A 19,394-nucleotide genomic window follows, 5' to 3' on the forward strand; every position below is an offset into this window, starting at 1 on the left:
TGACATGAATTAATCTAAATCCAAATGCAGGGATGTGATGCGGGGAAAGCAGATGCCGAAATGGAGAAATGACCAAAGACGTTAACATCCTGACCACGACAGAGATGGAAATTCTGCTATGACATTAATATTTTGCCATTAGCCTGAAACATTTCAATAACTGGAGAGTCAGCCCCCCAGATTTGTGGGGTTTTACAGTCTGCTTGGCCTGCACAGCACAGGTTGATTTTTCTGAGAAGATGAAGGGGAGAACTGCCAGCAATTCTCTCCCTCTGAGTTACGAGTGGCAAATTACCAACAATCAGCACAGAAAGTTTTCCAGCACAACTGATTATGTTGTGGGGCTCGGGACTGGAACCATACGGGTGATTTGGAGAGAGCTGGAAATTGCTCATGATCTCATAGTGTCAGGTGTCTCATCTACAATAAAATACACAGAAAATACACCCCAGACAATTCCTGTCAGATAGCGGGAGTCATCAGCTGGCGAGCTTCCTCAGAATTTGGTATTTTAGGTCAGCCGGGTTTAACTTATTGGAAGCTGCAGGCAGATAAATATCAAGGACTTTGAGTCAGAGCTGCGGTGTGCTGAAGACGTTCTGTTGTTCATATGGGGTTTGGGTCAGTCTGTAAATGAATAAATGAAGTGCAGAACCGAGCGAAAACCACTTCCAAAATTTCCCATGAAATTAAAAAGCAAACTGTCAGTTGTTTTCTTTCACCTCCCATGAATATCAAAGGCAGCGAGCGGTGCTGGGGAGCCCAGCGGTGGATTCGGTGCCTGTGCGCACTGTCAGGAGTGTTCCTGCGAAGGGCAGGGCTCGTTTGCAGCAGTTGAAATGGAAATGGAGAGGCTGCACTTTGTACTGCTCGTCCTGCAGGGCTGGAGATGAGGCACACTGGCAGAAGGGCTGCTGGAAGTGCAGATGCGATCTAGCACTGCATCTCAGCAATTGCAGCTCCTGCTAATTTGTAAACATGAGTATTCGCAGCGCAAACCTGATTTGCGGAACTCTGCTCATCTAATGGGAGAGAAAATGACGATTGTCCGGCCTCAGCACTTTGCCACAGCTGAGCCCATGGCTCCGGAGCTGGAGACCAAACCCTGGTGATCAAAGGCTCGCTGCTGGCTGGTCGCCTCCAAACCACGGCTCCCGCTGGTGCTGGTTCCACTGACGTCATCACGGATGTCCCCAGCAGGGACTCTCTTCCCCAGAATTATTCCAAGCAATTGTTTAGTGAATAATTCCGGATAATGAAAATGCAGAGGGAAGGAATTGGAAAGTTGTTCGGACCAATTCACAAAAGAAAAGAAACGGAGGGATTTATCATGTCAATGGTTTGCCTATGAATTATTCACTTGCTTCACAAAAAAAAAAAAAATCTCCTCCCAAACCCCTACCCAGTCCAAGATGAGTTCGCCGGCTTTGCTGTAATGTGCTTTTGATGTGCTGGTTGCTGGCAGTGCACCCCACCAGCTCCCGCGCGTTGCATTGCACATCGCACGCGTGACATGTGAGCCCTGCTGCTGGAGGGGAGGTTGCCCCCGAAGCAGCAAAGGAAAGGCAAGCAGCGGTGCTAAATCCAGGAACGATGCCAGCGAGGCTATAAACAAGTGGAAAGGCTATTAACGGCGTATAACCTGATGCTGCTATACCAATAATGGGAGGAGACTATGCATCAGCAAGGGACATTAGAGCAATGTTTTACTGTCTCCGTGCTCTTAAGCATCCATTTGGCAGCAGGAAGGGAGATGCCATTGAAAGGGGTTGACGGAGGGAGGTAGAAGAAATATGCTGCTGTGAAGGAAGGTGGGTGGGAAAGGATGAAGGCTTGTTTGCTGCTGCTCTCTCTGGTTTGTGTGCTCAGGTCGGGCAGAGATGAATTGAGCCTAGGGACTGGACCCTTTGGGAAGAGGAAAGGGTGGCTCCAACCAGCGATGCATGTCAGGGATGTGCCTGTGGTTGTCTTTGTGCTTCTGACCCTGCTAGGAGCTAGGAGATGGGTGAGAAGAGAGCCCTGGTGAGCTTTGCTCCAACCTTGGGGCCTGGGAATTCATCAAGGCAGAGGAGGAATGGTGGGGAGCACGTGCTTGTTTCATTCCTGTGTGATTTAAATCCCCATGGATTTGGCTGAACATGCTGTTTAATACCCCATTTAGGTTATCACAGTAAGAGTAGTCCACAGCAAGGGCTTTCAGGGCGTTTGCTAAATTGGTTTAAAACCTCGACTAGAAAGCGGCATAATTTACGGGAAGAGACAAGATCTGACATTTTCATAAAATAACAGTGCTAAAACCAAGCTAAATTCTTAAGAAACTAAGCTTATAAAGCTGAGTTTCCACTGAAGATACATTTTAGACTAAGAAATGAGACTAAAAAATAAAAGCAAAAGCAGATCATCACCTATCACCTTCACTACATTTGTAACTGCACGCCTTTCTTAAGATCTTCTCCAGGTTGGTCTCTGCACTAGCATGGAGCGAGGTGTTCCTCCTGCCTCACGCCCCATATAAAGGAATATAGGAAAGGCATAAGGGACAATAAGGCTTTGTTCCTAGGCCCTTAAGTATTCTGGCTGGGGGATTAGAGGAAGCAAAGCCACGGGATGCCCATGAACCTTGTGCCTTCCAGCTAGGATCTAGTGCTCTGTGCTTTTCCTCGGACCAGGCTGCGGAGGAGACGCTTCCCTGCACGAAGAGCAGAGGTGGCTCTGGTGCCGGGATTCCTCCTGCTGAGTGAGTGGAGAGAGACACAATCGCACCCATCATTAATTCAGTGAGCAGGGGAGAGCCACGTGTTGTTTTTGTGAATACAGCAGCCTCTCCTACGTGGTAACAAACGGTGGGAGCGGTGCTGTATTACTCCTCTGTGGCTGTTGCTGGGTGGATCAGACAGTTCACGGAAGGCGAAAATGTTCCCAGGGAAGTGTTGCTTATAAGCAGCTATTGATCTGATGAGGTGTTGCAGAAAATATGTCTGAGGTATCACAGTCATTTCTGATTTCTCTTTTGATGTTTTCCTGAATGCCCTGTGTTTAGCAGAAGGATCCTGCGCGCACGGGGGAAATGGAGGCTGGGAAATAAGGGTACATTAAAATTCTTGTCCTTTGGTAGGCAATTGAGGCAGCTCAATTTGTCAGTCCCTGGGCTGGCGAAGTTCATCCTTTCTAGTTAAGACCTAAGGGGAAAGGTAAGTGTGTGGGAGCAGCACCAGGATGAGAGGCAGGTCCGTGGAGGAGCCCTGCAGTCACAACCTGGGGTTAAGTGGGCTGGAGTCAGCTCTGCCCAGGGAAGAGGAAAAGCTGTTGGCTGTTGCCCCCATTTGCTCTGTCCTATTTAGCAGTAGCCAGGTGTGAATATTTAGAATTTGGGAACAAAACCGCACGACGCCTGCTTTCCGGAACGCTTTTGTTGTGTCACTGAAGGATTGGCCTCAGGTTTGGGTGGGAGAAGAGCTGCTGGGGTAAGCCTGCAAGGTTTGTCCCTTCACCTGGGGCTGTGGCTTGGGACAGGAACACCAGAAATGTGCGTTCCCATCCACAAAGAGAGCAAATGGACCCTGAAGGTGAAGGTTGATCTTGACGAGGCTGGAATGGGGACAGAGCAGTGCAAACGAGCCAAGAGCTGCACCTGCAGACAGCTGCGTGTGACGGGGCACCTGGGTTTCGTGTGTGAGGGAGATTACAGCTCCGCTGGCAAAAGGTGCGTGGGGAGATCTTGTGCTTCGATTTCCCATGCCAGGAGAACCTGAGCAGGGTGGGATCGGTGTTAGAAGGGAAGTGAATTCAGTGGGGTAAAGACTGAAGTAATCGTGTGGAGGGTTTGTGTGCATGCACGCACAGGCATGCCTGGAGAGACCTTACAAGGTGAGAAATAACACCACGTGTCCTTTATTTGGGATTATGTCAGGGATCGGCGTGTTTGGCTCATGCAGGGGAGGGTGCTGTGCACAGGGTTACGCTCACAGCAAGGGATAAGTGCCTGAAGGGTGAGCTGGCTTCCCTGGGAGCCCCGTTCTCTCCAGCTGTTTTGCCATGGCAGCCTACGCAGCCTTTTATAGGTCCTGTTAAAGCCAGCTGTTTGTGAAGGGATTGATTTTAGAGGGGCACAGAGTTAATTCTTTCCCCAAATGGGAGACTGAGTGTGCATAAAGCAGACTCCATCTCTCTTCCCTCCACCCCTCCAGATAGGTGAGCCTGAGTATTTCGTGCCTTATCCTTGCAGATCTGGAAACCCTTATGGAGATTACAGTGGAGATGGAGACTATATTCTGCCTGCATGTAGATTCAAGGATAAAACGACAGATGTCTTTCATTAAACATCTCCGGAACGAGCTGTTCAGGAGGCAATATGTATTCAGATGCTATCAATATTTCATAAAGCTGTAATAGATGTTATCATAGATCCTCCATCCAATATTTATTGCTCCATAATCACTGATACATTGCACTGGGGCTCTCCATCCCTCCTTTCCTTCCTTGTCCCCCCCCAGGACGTGCACCCAGGTACATGGCATTTAAATGAAGTGCAAACCTAGTGCCACAGTAAATTTGAAGGAGTTTGAAGTTGTTTGTTACTTCAGGCACTTTCGGGCCCGATGATAATGAAACAAATCTGTTTGCAGAAGGCGTTTTTATGGAAGGGTTTCAAAGTGAGTTGGCTCAGTGTAAATCTCTGGGTTGAGGCCATTAGAAAGCATTTAAGCTGCAGCAAGGCAGCAGGCTGTGTCTCCAAGTCTGTGGGTGTTGGAAAGCAAAGGCCTAAAATTAGCAGTGTGGAAACTATGAATGCTCTAGGAAGTTTTCTGCTAGGTCAACACTGGTAGGAGAGGTCTGAGTATGGCCAGAGCCGGACCCTGCCATCCCGACCCCACCACCATCCATCCTATTGAGCTTTCTGAGCAGCCTTGGTGCTTCCAGGGGAGTTGTGTAGGGAAAGGATTGGATCAGAAAGATTTATAGTTGGGATTTTCAAAGGAGCCTAATGGATGAAATTTTATAGCCTGTGTCACTCAGGAGGTTGGACCCTGGTCATAGTAATCCTTTCTGCCCTCAAAGCCCATCCATCTAAGGGAGGCCAGCTGTCACCTACTATGCTATTCCTAAGTTGGTCAAACTTCTAAAAAGCTTTTGGCTTTGTAACACAGGACATGCTAATGGATAAAGAGGAGCCATCCAACATCAACATGGTGCACGTTAGATGGCTGGGGTTTTTAACTGGTTTCTAAATGGAGTCCTAAAAGGAGAATCCACATCAAACATCTTTGTTTCTCGTGGAGACCTTAAATGGCTGACCTTGACCCTACCCCATTCAGCGTCTCTAGCAATGATTCAGGGGAGAAAAAGAAGCCGCCATTAAATCCTCTTTGATAAACGTTGAAAGAGGCACAAAGACCCTTGCAGAGCTCCGGTTAATGATGTAGAGCCTCGGGCTTGCTTGGCAGCCCTGGGTCAAGTAAACACAGTATTTCGGTACGGTCAAATGTCAGACCATTCATCATACTTAACCCAGGCCATCTAGGAGTTAGGTATGTGGGGTCCCCTTCTAGTCCTAAGAAAGGTGGAGGATGGGGTAACTGATGACTCAGGAAAGCCCCATGGAGACAAGAGGCCATCAGACAACTTCTGTGGCCAGTTTTGCGTGGGAAGGTTGTGATACCTCCGTATTTGGCACAGCATCTGCAGTTCAAAAAGGGTGTGGGGATATTGGAGGGGATTCAAAGAAGAGCCAGAAAAAGACTAATGAAAAGAGAATCACACCTCTCAGAGAGCAAATCAAGGAGTGTGATCTGCTTAATTTAGCACAGAGTCGGTAATAGCTGGCTGATGGCACCATTACACCTGCAGGGAGGCGAAACGGTCGCGTCAGAGAGCTTCACAGCAGGACAGGCAGAAGCTGCACGAGCATCAGCGGCTGCATGCCTTGGCCAGGACAGCCCAACCAGAAACAGGGTGGTGGTTTTAGACAGCAAAGGAAATGAGCTGCTGGTCGTGCTGGATTTCTCATCAATCGGATGTTTTGGAAGCAATAAACTCCAAAACATCCTTTTTTTTTTTTTTTTCTGACTTATGCAATGCATAACTTACTGTGTTCCTCAGTGGGGGTTTAAACAGGGTCATGAACTGTTAGAAAATGCCTCAGAAACACCTATTTTACAGAAATTTTATCATCTCTTCAGGCTTGTGAGGCCCTGAGGGGAAGCAGACCATAAGGAATGTGTGCACGCATGTGCAGGGGGCAGGGATGATGTTTTAGGATGTGTGAAAAATACTAGCCTAAGGCTCACGTCGGTCTTGAAATTTGAAACATAAGTGAGATAAAGAGCCTTCCCTCCAAACTAAGGTGCCCATGGAGACACCGGGTGCCAGATGGGTTAGGGGACCTGGGAGAAGCTGGAGGTGCTGGAGAAGAGCAGGTCTGGGCTGCTGTCTGGTATTGGGGGCACTGGACCTCATCTCCATGTCTTTCTTCATTGCTTTCCTTTAAAAAAACACCCTGAAGCCAAGCATCACATCTGCAAACAAATAGGGGTTTAGCTTTGATTCTCCATAAATCACGGGAGCAGTTTTCACTTTGGAGCTCAGCGCGAGGGTTGGGGTTTAAAGAGCTGGTTCATGGGGCAGGTGGGGAACGTTTTCATTTCTTTCTTTTGGGCCCTGGGAGCCCCCAGGATTGACTTTGAGTTTCTGTGAAACAGAAAACATTTGCTGATGATGTAAGGGAGCCTGAAATAGCTAAGAAAGCTTGGGGGCTGCTGACACTTGAATAAATCCAAATGTCCTGGTATTTGGTTAAACTTGAATCTGAATATTTGTGTACGTTTTTTACAACATTTACTTGCCTCGGGGAGCAATTTGTGGAGCTGAAATAATCCAAGAGCTTTTTTTTTTTCTCTTTCTTTCTTTCCGTGCTTGGTATTTCCACCCTCCAGGAAGTGAAAAGCCTTGAGAAGATTGGATCATGCATTATTTTTACCCTTGCAAATGGTTCCCAGACGCACGGAGCTCAAGCTGTGAAAAATACAGAGTGCAAGACCTCGGCGTGCACCGGCTCTTGAAATGCTGACCGGGAGGCTCAGACTGGACCATCCATCTTACGGATAACGCCTCTGTGGGGTTCCAGCTCAGGCTGCATTGCCTCATGGGGCATTGGCACAAGCACAGCCCCGTTTATCCTAAACCTCATCCCCTCTGCGCCGCTCCAGTAGGAAGAGGTACACACCTTGGTTCCTCTGAGATGAATTTCAGCTTTCTGCGGAAACCTGGCTTCCTGTCAACTTGGCTTCATCTGCTTATTATATGTAACACATAACCTCTTTAATATTACACATGGCATGTTTAACTGCTTAATTTACTTTGGGAAATATTGCCAAATGCAGCTATTCTGTTGACATATCATTTGCATGATAAACTAGTGTATTTTAAGCCACGAATAGGATGCATCTGTGAGCTATCTGTCCACACTTCTTCAAGCTACCAGCATTATCTTCACACCTATAGTTGGAGAATGTAGCCCCACGTCGTGCCTGGGGAGGGATTGATCCTTTCTGCTAGGAGAGCAGAGACCGGTGGCTTGTCTACAGCAGGGAATCAGATGGCATAGTTATTCTGAAATAACTTCCTGTGTAGATGTTCTCTTTGGACTGAAAAAGACTTTTTTTTTCTTTAATTCACTCAGGGCTATTTTTTTTTCATCTACTAAACTATTCTTGTTTGGATACAATCGGAAATGACGCTTTTTCTCTAGACAAAAGAGCTATTCTGGTGTGTCCCCTGCTGTGAGACCAAGACACCAAAGAGGCTCACTGCGAGGATCCTGGAGCTGGTGGCTCTCCCTGGGCAGACCGGTGGGTGGGAGCAGCCCAAACCAGCCTCTCCTCGATCCCACATCCACCCCTTGACCCCTCTCCAGATGCCTTTTGCTGGCATCCCGCATCTGCCTGCCTGTGAAAAATATATTTTTGCACCTTTCTGACGTAGCAGAGGTTGGGCTGGTGCCCGCCAGCCACTAACAAGCACGTTCTGCTCCCTTGGTGCCCTGCTCTATGGGGCAGCGTCACCTCCTCACTCTCCGTCATATTAGGCTTGCAGTCACGCAGCGCCCCGTAAAGCTTCAAGGCCTTTGAAAACCGAAGGCTGACATCTTGAAGTCTAATTTGACACGTTTCCAACAGGGGAAGCGTTTATTACATTAGACAAGTTGATGCAGCTCTCAGGTTGGGAATTGCACTTATTTGCCATAATAATGGTGTAAAGTCCTCTTCCTTTTATTGTGTTATCTCTCTTTAATCATGCAGAGACGCTCCCCAGTAATTTTAATCAAAGGCTCAAGCATCACTTATCTGAAGACTAATGACTCAACTCAATGAGAGGAGAAACTTTGAAGAGCTTGCAATTGAGCTGGGAGGAGCGAAAAAGGAGAGTTTATTTGAAACTTTTTTTCTTTCTTTACGTGTGTCATTATTTCACCTGAGTTTAGCTGGAGAGCCTTTGTGTGTGCAGTGAGTGGGGAAGAGCCATGGCTTGCTGCTTTTTCTGATCATGCTGCATTTAGCAACATGGATGAGAGAATGAGGTGTACTTTCACAAGAAGTCCGTTTCCATCGGAAAAAGATGATTTGGTCAAAAGTGTTCTTTTCTGTAGAGAAAAATGCCAGATTTTCTGAATCTTTTCCCTTGTTTGATGGGAACATTTGAAAGATATTTGTCTTGGAATGAATGCTTTAATCTTGAAATGCCACTTCTAACAAGAAAAGGAAGGCTCTTTTTTTTTAATCTTTGACTCAAAACAGAGATTCCAGAAGCCCCAGAAAATTATCATAAAAAAAACAAAGAAGGTATAAAAGGATTTGTTCATGTGAGGTTTATAAACATAAACTTTCAATTTAGTGCTTATTTCAGCTATTTTCACTGAGGAAGCTCATTGTCTATGTTGGAATTTAACTGCTCTGCTTTAGATTTCTTTGTGGGCAAATCCCACAGAGCTCCTGATGCAGAGACCATCTCCTTCGGCACGGCACAAAAGCTCTGCTTGGGATTTGCTGCGGTGTTGGTCTTTGTAGGTCGAGATTATCAAAAATGGGTGCCCAGCTTGCTTGGAAGCGTGCCTCCAGCTGCCAGGGGCTGGGACCTTTCCAGCAATCAGGCCTTTTTAGGTTGCCTTGGCTACAGCAAGCAGAAGTGAATCTTCCCAAATTGCAGTGCTGTTTGAGTGACTTGCCCATGTATAATAGAGGGCTCTGTAATGGCCAGCAAACAGCATCGTCCCTGCTTTCTAGCTAGGAAAAGACATGCATGGAGTCAATGCATTGCTTGGGGATCTCAACGTTGGAAGGAAATCAAAGATTTTCAGGGCTCCTTGCAAGCCAGTACAGAGATCCCAAAGCTTGGGGGCCAGTTTGGCCGCTTGTCCCGGCAGGACATCCTGCCTGAGGAGCCTGGATCTGCCCAGGAAGCTTCTCTGCAAGTCCCTCTTCACTTTCCTGCAGCTCTGCACAACCATGGCACAAGCAGAAGCACTGAAAGAGAGCTTTCTTCAGTGGTGTTGGGGAGTAGATGAGAGGCAGGAGTCAACATTCAGCTTTTGGTGCAGCGTTCCCTAAGAGCTGTGTTTTTCAGACTCACTCTGTTGAGAGATCTCCTGGGAAAGACCGGGACTGAAATCCTGTTCATGGTGGTCAAGACCAAAAGTCCCCAGCCAGGATGCTGCTGCTGCAATTTCAGCTTTTTCCAACAGTTTCTTCCTGTGGGACAAGAACCAGTTTCCCTTGATGGGAGACCATGGACTAACAGCTCTTCCTTTTGTCTTCAGGACCTTGCTTTGGTGCCAGGTATGAAGAAAAAAGGGCGACACTGAACAAGATCCAATCTCTGAGTAGTTTTATCTATTTCCACTGTGCACTTGGCATACTCATGTGCAGGCACCCATAAGCAGCCACGCTTGCTACCAATTTATCACTTCTCCATTTTGGGCACGTGGATTCTGGCAGAGATGCAGGATCTGGAGTCAAACCTGGTACTGGTTGAAGAAGGAATGAACCCCCTTCACACTTCTCCTCCTGCCCTCTGTGCATTTTTGTTTCAGAGAGACTGATAGAAAGATGTGTATGGGGAGGGTGACCTGCTCAGAAGCAGGTGACTTACAGGGTGTTTTCCAGGCATTAAATACAGCCTTGATAACAGCTTCCAGCGGGGTGCTGTTTGCCATGCGGGGACCTCCTTAGTTTGGTAACCATGGGCCCAGGAAAAAAGGAATTCCTTTCAAAGCAAAGACCACTCAAGTCCTACTGTTAAAATCAATTGAAACGAAAATGTTAGGTGCTCTGAAAGGGGCTGTGTGTTTGCAGTAACTCCTCTTTCTCCGTGGTTTTGCAGACTCCCCTCTCTGGGCCTCTTTGCGTGCCGCAGTAAGAAGCTCTCTTGCTTTCCATTTTGGTGCTCCCAACTTTTGCCTGTGGCTTCCCATCTTCCTCTCCAGGAGCCGTTTAGAGGTGATTTATGGCTGCTGGCATGTCAGAACCAGTGGGAGCTCCTGGGATGGAAACGGCTGCCTGATTTGCCGTGCTGATAAGCACAAGCCAAACACACCCAGCAATGCCAGATGGCGGCAGCGTTATCTGTCACAGAGCATCTCCGAGCAGACGGATGCTATACAAACATTTCACAACTGTGGTATTATTGTTGATGCAATTACTATTAATACTATTTATAAGTGTTAAATTAACATAAATATAGCACTGTAATAATGAACACAAACCGTATTTAGCATGATTGCTGATGTAATAATTAATGACCTCTATCAGTAATGCTATCTGCTCTTGTAAGGAATGATTCAACAGCAGCTTGTCTTGATTTCTCAAAGGAAGGAGGGTTTGGGAAAAGGTTAGAGTGAGTCAGAGCCCAGGGAAAGCTGTGGGAGTTGGAGATGGTGCCCAGCTTCAGAGAAAATTGTCATGGGAATCTGAAAACCGAGGACGCTAATGAATTGTGGATTCTGGGAGAAGCAGCCAGCAGTTTGGGCTCGTGGCTCTTTTCAGGCATGATGGCTCTGTACCAGCTATTTCTGAAATGGGGTTTGCAGCTTTCTGGGCTTGGGTTTCAAGGTGGCCAGAGCATCTGAACTAGAACAATATGAAGCGTATGGTTGGTGCCTTAGTGCCAAAACAAAAGTATTCATTTGGGAATCTAAGACCCGCTACTTGCCCGTGCTCTTATTTCAACACTGCCTCTGACCTGCTGTGTGACTTTCCATAAATCTGTGCCTCCATCTGTCTTGTCTTTTCTTTTATGGCAGTCCTTTTTGGGTCCGTGTCTGTATGCAGCTCCTAGCACAATAGGGCACTGAGCACGATAGGACCTCTGGATCCCGTAACGATGATGGTAATGAGATGACTGGGAGATTCTGGCTGGAGCTCAGGGCCTGATGGTGGTCCAGGGGCAGGGTTTGTCTGCCCTGCCTTGGAACACTGATATATGTTCAAGTCTGAGCTTGTTACCACAGCCCAGTGTTTACCTTAAGGCTGACTGTAGCATGAGATAATATATATATATATATATATATATTTCTGCATAAGGATTATCGAGGTGTCTAACTTTAAGTGCTTAGCTCTCTTGTGCCTGAGTCAGGGTGGCTGAAACTCTAGCTTTGAGAGAAGGGCTTATATTCCCCTTGAGGTGTAAAGCTCGTACATTGAATTTTGAAGCGACTAATTCTGCTGACAGATAGAAAAACGCAAGCAGGTCTCTCAAGTACCTTCTTGCCTAGGCTGTCATGCGACGACACGTCTTCTGGTGTGTCGAGCCCCGGGAGACGGAGAGGGCTAAACACCAGCCCTCACTAGGGGAACAGGCATCCTTTGAGTGCCCTTGCAGTGATGAGGCCCCTAAAGCTGCGTGGCACCAAAGCATCTTCCCTGCAAGGTTGTGCAGCCCCAGGAGAAGCGGTGGAGCCACCATCCCAGAGATATTCAGAAGTTGGCTGGATGAGGCCCTGAGCTAATCTGAAGCTGCCTGCAGTTCCTCTGAGAAGGAGGTCAGACTGGAGAGCTCCGGAGGTCCCTTCTACCCCCAACCTATGCTGTGATTCTCTGACATTTGTAAAAATCCCTCTTGGTATGCACATAATCTTGAGGCATTGCCTTGGAAAAATCAGTCCGAGACCTTTCTGCTCCAGTAGGCTTCTTTGGGAAACCCGGGCTAGGCTATAAATGGCTTTAGAAAATATTTCCCATCTATATATGTCAAATGTAATAAAGGGAGCAGGAGGTTCCTGCCCGATAAAACAACATGAGAAAGATTCATGGTATGGGTTTTAACCTCCCCACCCCCCAAGAACTTCTTGTCTTCCCAGTGCTTTTTTAATGTGCATTGATTATGTTCTGAGGAGTTTACTGCTCCGTTAGAAAGTCATTTAGGGATTTATTGGGCTGGCCTTAAATACTGAAAGTGAGTCATTGCCCTGCCCCGCTGGTGATGTGCCTGAGCCTAATGGAGTTCAGGAGGGGGAGACGGTGGTCCAGCGGTGGGAGCTGGTGGTTAAAGCCCTCCCAGGGAGCTTTATTTGAAAGGTAACAAATGGGTTAAGCAGAGCTCCTTAAGGCACATCGCTGCTAGTCCACGAGTACATAGGAATCGCCTAATTTCCTCTTCCACCCTGCTTAATCAGAGATAATAATAGGATTGCGATAGGAATTCAGACCCGATGATGATGAGTGCCTTAGAACAAAACCAGCTGCGTAGGCAAAGCCCAGCTCTTCGTGCTGGTGACAGGGCATGAGGGATTTTTTCACTGAAGGCTTTTCACTGAAGATCAATGGGACTTGGCTGCCCGCCTCCCATCATAAAATTGAACTTCTCCCTCTCAATTCAGACGACCATTTGTGAGACGCGTTGGCAGTTCCCCTTCAAACAGAAGGGGAATACCGGAGATTTTCTTACAATTTAGGATTTGGCTCAACCTGAATCCTGGGATGGGCCATCAGCCAGGAAAACAGGAAACCCTCTCTGGAAGGACCATTTGTAGCTTTGTTATTTTGTAGTGCTTTGCTGCAGGAGGTACGCTTGGGATTTCTGGTTCATGCATTCATGATGATAATAATAATAATAATAATAATAATAATAATAATGTTAAGACACTGAGCTCCACACCTGCAGTGTGTTCCCTCCCAGCACGCAGTCCCAGCTGTGAAGTTGGGTTTCCCATCCAGTGGCTCCCAGAGATCCATGGAGTCGAACTCTGTGGCTGTGCTAAGAGCACAAGCCAACTTCATCATCTCTGTTTGCTTTTGCACTCAAGCTTTTCCTGCACTTGCAGCACTTAGAGACCCCGTTCCCCACTGGTGCACCTCTGCACCCAGGTGTGCAAGGAAATCCCGCAGACCTGGGAAGGCTGAGGTGGGCTCAGGTGAGTCCAACACTGTCAGAGGGGTTTGGATGGCTCCTCATGCCAATGCCAGCACTGTTTTGGTGGCAGGTCTGCTGTAATCAGGCCAGCTTAGGGTCTGCTCTAATTTACATCACTTAACTACCACCCCCTTTATCCACGCAGTGAGCTTGGAAGCACTCCCACTTTGCCAGTGCAAAATGCACATTTGTGCCAAGTCAGAACATCTCCAGGAAGGACTTGGTGATGCCGTGTGAGCACCAGCTCTCTCTGCAGGGATTTCCTTCAGCACCTCGCTGGGATTCTGCAGCTGGGGAGGCGAGCCTGCCCTCCCTCCACACCAGAGACCTGGGCTGCATCCGGGATTGAGAGGAACCAAAGCAAACTTGTGGAGGAAGAACAAGGCAAGTCCTTTCTCAACTTTTTCAGCTGCAAAGGACAAAAATCTTAGCAGCAGGAAAAGGAAAAAAATAATATCTCAGCTTCAGTAAGGAGGGAAAATAAGTCAAGTGAAATGTGCAATGTGAGAGGAAGCCCTGAGCCCCCTGCCCGAGAAGTTCTGGGTCCTAACACTCAGAGCAAATCCTTGTGCTCCTGTGGGATGGGAGCACATCTCAGCACAGCGCGGGGTGGTTTGGGGGTCTGCTGGAGCAGATCCGGCCCGCTGAGGTTGGAAGGCAACGGCTGGTCTTACAGAAGAATTCAAGGAGAAAAAAGCATTTGCTGCTCTGGAGGGGTGAATTCAGAAGGGGGAAAGCGGCTTAATGGTGATAAATCATCCTTTCCATGGGGGAAATGTGATGCAGCACAAGAACACAAGATGTGCTCCGGGCTGGTTCTCGGTGCGGAGCACGGGGAAGGGCTGGGGGCCAGGCTCTCAGCTGTTAGGAATTAACATCACCCCATCCACATCAGGAAACACGCACTGGATTGTACCAGCTCTTGGGTTTCAGCTCCTGAGGCCCCGCTCGGGTGCCGGAGGCTGAAGGCAGCTGCTTTTGGGTTTCTGGAGCTGGGGAGTCTGCAAAAAGTTGCTCTCATTGCATTGGAAGTGCTGGTCAAAAACAGATGCTGCAGTCTGGGAATTGGATGGCAAGCTTTAGGGTACATCGAATTTGATGTTTTCCCATGAAAATGTCCTTGTTGTATTGGGTCTGTGTAGAAATAGAGATTTCTGGAACATATCCCCCCTGACCCTGTAAGCACCAATTTGATTGGAAAGCGTTCATTTCTTTTCTTCGGGAAAATATGAATGAAATGCTTCCCTCCGGGCTGAAGTTAAACTGTTTTGTCTGAGTTGCCGCAAGTGGAGCTTTCTGGGTAAAAATTGTCACCTGGAACATTTCTGTCAGGAAAATCAGAATGGATATAGTCAAAGTATTTTGCAAATTCAAGTTGAATTGTGACAGCGAACAAAGAAACCTCTGCATAACACCTGGCGTTCTGCCTCTCAACATTTTTAAAATGAAATGAGCCTTAATTCAGGACTCTTTTTTTTTTGCCACTTAATTCCTTTTCACTAAAAAGCACATGCGCACACACACGGAGGTAATATATAAATACAAATGAATCTTTTCAGTCCAAAGAATACATTTTGCTCTTATCAAAATGGATTTCTCCTCGGTATTTGCTCTGCAGCCATGCCTCAAGGGAGATGACTGTGACCCCCTCTGTGGCTAAGGGACCCCTGGGACTGTTTCTCCTTCATGATTCAGGGATGTCAGCCCCGGCTTGGTGCCTGTCCCACAGCTTGCCCAGGCTGAATGGCAGCGTGGGCAGCGGCAGGTTGATATCCTTCTGCACCAAAATGAGTTGTTTTGACATTTCTGAACAGAAACTGTACAGGATTCCATTTCTTCCATTTTTTTCCCTGTGTGTTTTGAATTTTCTGTCCTTAGTTGGGACAAGCAAATGTCAAAACATCACATTTGACTTTCTATTGCCTCTCGTCTCCCAGCCACTGGCTCAATGGGAGCACTGGGCTGAGGGTTTGTTGCCGCCGGCATCACCCAGGCTCGGCCCTCACCCTGCAGCAAGGCTAGACTCACTGCTCCGGGCTCCCGACAGCTTCAAGAAGAGCTTTTTTTTCCACAGCAGCCAGCAAATCACCTGCTCCTTACTCCTTTTTTTGACAGCAGGTGCTCTGCAGGCTCGTTGAATTATGTTGCTTCCACCCGTGGCAGGGTGGAGGTGAAAGCCCCCAGCTCTCCATCACGGGCAGCCAACCCGTTCCATCCAAAGAAATTTTACCTCTGTCCCACTTGAAAAGGCTTGAAAAGCCCTTCAAATTCCCCAAATTCATTTAGTTCCAGGCTGGCTGGAGGTGACTGTGGGCAGGGAATGACCTGACCTGGATTTCCTCTCTCCCTGACTTGGGAGCTGTGCTCTGCTGACGCCTAATTACATCCAGGCGAGCGTAATGCACGGAGCTGGGCTCCAGTCTCAGCTTCTAAATAAAGCTGTTCGCAGGGTGTGGAGGCAGAGGAACGAGCAGCCACAGAACCATTAACACTGCCATGGGAGTTAATGGGTCCTAAACAATTCCTGCCTTTTGCTGGGCCTGCGTGCAGCAGCCGCCTGTTGAACTGCGGCCTCTCCCTCCTCTGTTTAAAGCCACTTAATATTTTATGAACGTGTGTAAAGCAAGGCACTAGCCTCCATCTCCTCACCAGACCTTGATAACTTACTTGCCATTTTTTATTGTGCATTACATGCTTTATGGGAGTGATTGTGAAACCTTTAGAGGTGCTTCCAGTGCAGCTGGCCTCAGTGTCTTCTTTAAAATGTGACAGCCAGGAATGGGTGCTCAGCTCTTCCCTCTTCACTTTACAGGTGGCACGTAAAATGTCCCCGATGGTGGCCCCATTCAAGCACTGGGATGGGCTGAATAGGGAAGTGGTGGATGCCCCACGCCTGGAGGTGTTTAAGGGATATGTGGACGTGGCACTAAGGGACACGGTTTAGTGGTGGGACACGGTAGGTGTGGATGATGGTTGGACTTGGTGATCCTGAAGGTCTTTTCCAACCCAGATGACTCTGTGAGTCAGCTGCACCGGTGCAAATGAAAGTCAAGTTCCTGCTCTGAAGTCTTGCCTGGGTTTGATCTAGCCCTGCCTATGGGGACACAGTGCCAGACAGGGGTGCTGGGGAGGATGTGCTGCTGCTTGATGTAAGCTGGAATTTTCTCAGCAAAGGTTTGGGACAGCGTTAACGGGGATGACGGATGCACAGAGCTGTGCATCCTGATGTGTCTGAAGCTGCAATAGCCAGGGGAGCACCGTGCTGGGGTACCCATGGTGTCTGTTTCCTCCTAAATGAATCCTAAACTGGCAGTGATGTAAGAGGGAGGGAGGCAGGGATTTCTGGTTATGATTTCTGCCTCAGTGAGGTTATTTCAGCTCTCTGTGGAGAGTTTTGCTACTGCTTCATCTTGGAGATGTTTATGATCCACGGGGTTGAGCTGTGAAATTGCAGATGGGGAAAAGGGCCTGTGATGGAGGAACGGACTGGGGCAAGTGCAGCGTGTCCAGGGGATGTGCCAGCTGTGGGCTGCTCCTAGCCTGAACCTCATAGCTGGCCCTACTAATCTCATCTTACTGTAGGCAGTGATGAGAGTTTTGGGTGCTCCAGGGACCACGGGAGCTCCATCACAGTGTGGGCCTGGGCAGGGAAATGCGAGGAAGGAGAGCAGGAGCAGTTAGGCAGAAGTGAGCTGCTATTCAAGTCCACCCCACCGGCATCTGGTCACACCGCTTTGCCTTGTCTGTGTTTGCAGGGCAGTAGAAACCCTACAGCAGGAGTAAAAACTCTGTGTACTCATCTCCTGGGATTTTCTGCCAGTATCTGCCTTTGATTCTGGAAGATAGCCTGGTAGTTCGATTGTTCGTGTCTCTTTGACTTCACTTTCCAGCTGCAGAGATGCATGCCAGGCAAGAACAGCTGGGGAAAAAGAAACTCTTGGAGAATACTAAGAGAATATGCATGGGCGGAGAATGGGTTTTAAAATATATAAACACAGGTATTCACCCTCAAAATGTCATCCTAAGAGTTACTGTGCTTCTGTTTAATCACAGAGCTGGTATATTGGGACTGACACGTCCCCAAACTCCTGTCCCCTTCCCTCCACGTGTCACCTGTAAGCCCTCACTCGCACAAGGGAGTCACAGAAGGACCAGAGCCTGCGAGGATGGGTCCCAGTGCCTGACTTCTGGGCTTTTCCTTCTTGTGCATGCTGTACCCCAAATTTGCCAGAGAGAATTAGATGCTAAAGGGTTCGTGAGCAGAGCTAGGATCCTGTGAAAAGCCAATTTGCTGAGAGGGACCCCAGCTGCTTATTGTATCTGGCAAAACCTCCCACAGCACCTCAGGGGAGACACAAGCTTGAAATCTTAATTAAAAAGCAGAAACCAGGGTTTCATGCTAGGCTGATATTGTGACTCTCTTCTCTTTATGGACAATTCTTATGCAAGCTCCTACTGTGTCTGTGGAATTGCTAATTTAAAGGAAGCTACAGATTTGTGCAGAGCAGGGCCTGTGTCAGCAGTGTTTAACGTCAGGAGAACGGAGGTGTGTGCTGATCACTTTGGCTGTTAGGAACTTTCTGCTCGTTTTCCTCCCAGTCTTTCTCTTTTCCCGATATCTACTCCAGAAAGTGCCCAAAGGAACCTTGTCGTGATTTGGGGTATATGGAGAGAGCACCGATAAACCAGAACAGCAATATTCAGCACTGAAACTCTGTTTATGGCCAAATAACGATAAGGTCCCTATCAGCAAAGGTATCAAATACAGGATTGCCAGCGCAGAAGTCTCCTTTGGAAATCTGCAGGTGAAGTTGTTTTTGCAGGACAGAGTTGTTTGGACAAGTACACAAGCACCTCTGATTGAGGAGGCTGAGCACAGGGTTTGAGAGACCTGTGATTTATTTTTTGATTTGATACAAGCCTGATGGAAATTTTGGGAAGCCAGGCTGACATTGTCAAATCTGGGCCAGTCTATAAGCAGCGTGATATGACAGAGCTGTCCCATCTCCAGACGAAAATGGACTGAGCATACCAGCCTCAACAAAGGGCTGGCTCTCTTTTTGTGTCTAATTAGGGATGTGCAAGCTTTTCTTTGTATGCATGACTTTGAAAAATGTAACTTCATTGCTTTAGTTCCTCCATCTCTGGAAGAAAATAAAATCTGCTGTCCCATTAGATCAGTGGGTGGAAAGGGACTGAGAAGGAACTTGGTAGTGATGGGAAAGCTTATCAGGCCTGAAAGTGCCGTTCACTGGGAAGGTCCTGAAGGACCCCACACTAGGCCAGAACTAGGGACTTTTCAGGGATAGGTGGCACCTTACACACACAGGTGGCCCTGGGGACCCCAGTAGCTCCTTCATGAATCCCTTGGGCACCACAGGCCTTTGGCCAGGCATGACTTGCACTTCCTTGCAGAGATTCAAAGATTTGATTTCAGAGTGATGCCAACAAGAGATGAAACTCAAGATAACTTTCTCCCTCCCCTTATGGCGGAAGGGCTTGCAGATGATGCCTAATTTAATTGTGAAACTCACTCCAGGGCACGCTACAGAGACCAAAAGCAGAAATGGGTTCAAAAAGTCATTAGTGAAATATGTGCAGAAAGGGGCCATCAAGGGCTCTTAAATACAGGTTACACATGCATCAAGGCTCAGGAAGGCCCCGAGCTGCAGATGGCCAGGATCAGGAAGGGTTTATAGCCACACGCCTGTCCTGTTCCTGTGCTGGCCATACAGCAGGCTGGCCTAGATGGACTTCTGATCTGATCCAGGAAGCTCTGCTCATGCCCTTATCGCAAATGGCCTCTGCTGCACGATTAGAGATTGATCTAACAGAGCTGGAAGGAAATTCAGACTGGACCTGACTTTGTTGCTGGTTCCTCGCAAGAAGGCAAGTCATGGCTTTGGGTTTAGGCAGTTTGTCTTTCCCCTTGTCCCAGTGATGTTCAAATTTCAGCCCCGTGATCTGGTAAGTTTGCAGAACCTACAGATCAC

General features: G+C 47.9%; 1 long non-coding RNA gene across 3 annotated transcripts in view; it reads left to right on the top strand.

Annotated features, from left to right (window-relative positions):
• The window catches only part of LOC308182320, a 51,669-nt gene that overhangs the window by 22,436 nt on the left and 9,839 nt on the right, over window positions 1-19,394 (top strand). The window contains exons 4-5 of one of the 3 annotated variants that reach the window (XR_013941758.1): window positions 6,933-13,402; window positions 13,547-13,785. This is a non-coding gene — a long non-coding RNA (uncharacterized lncRNA). Of the gene's footprint in view, window positions 1-30; window positions 508-6,932; window positions 14,530-19,394 lie in introns of those variants that run through there. The other 2 variants (XR_013941760.1, XR_013941761.1) reach the window with 2 other exon arrangements.

Source organism: Anser brachyrhynchus (assembly GCF_964034855.1).
Source record: "Anser brachyrhynchus genome assembly, chromosome: 24".
Taxonomy (NCBI): domain Eukaryota; kingdom Metazoa; phylum Chordata; class Aves; order Anseriformes; family Anatidae; genus Anser; species Anser brachyrhynchus.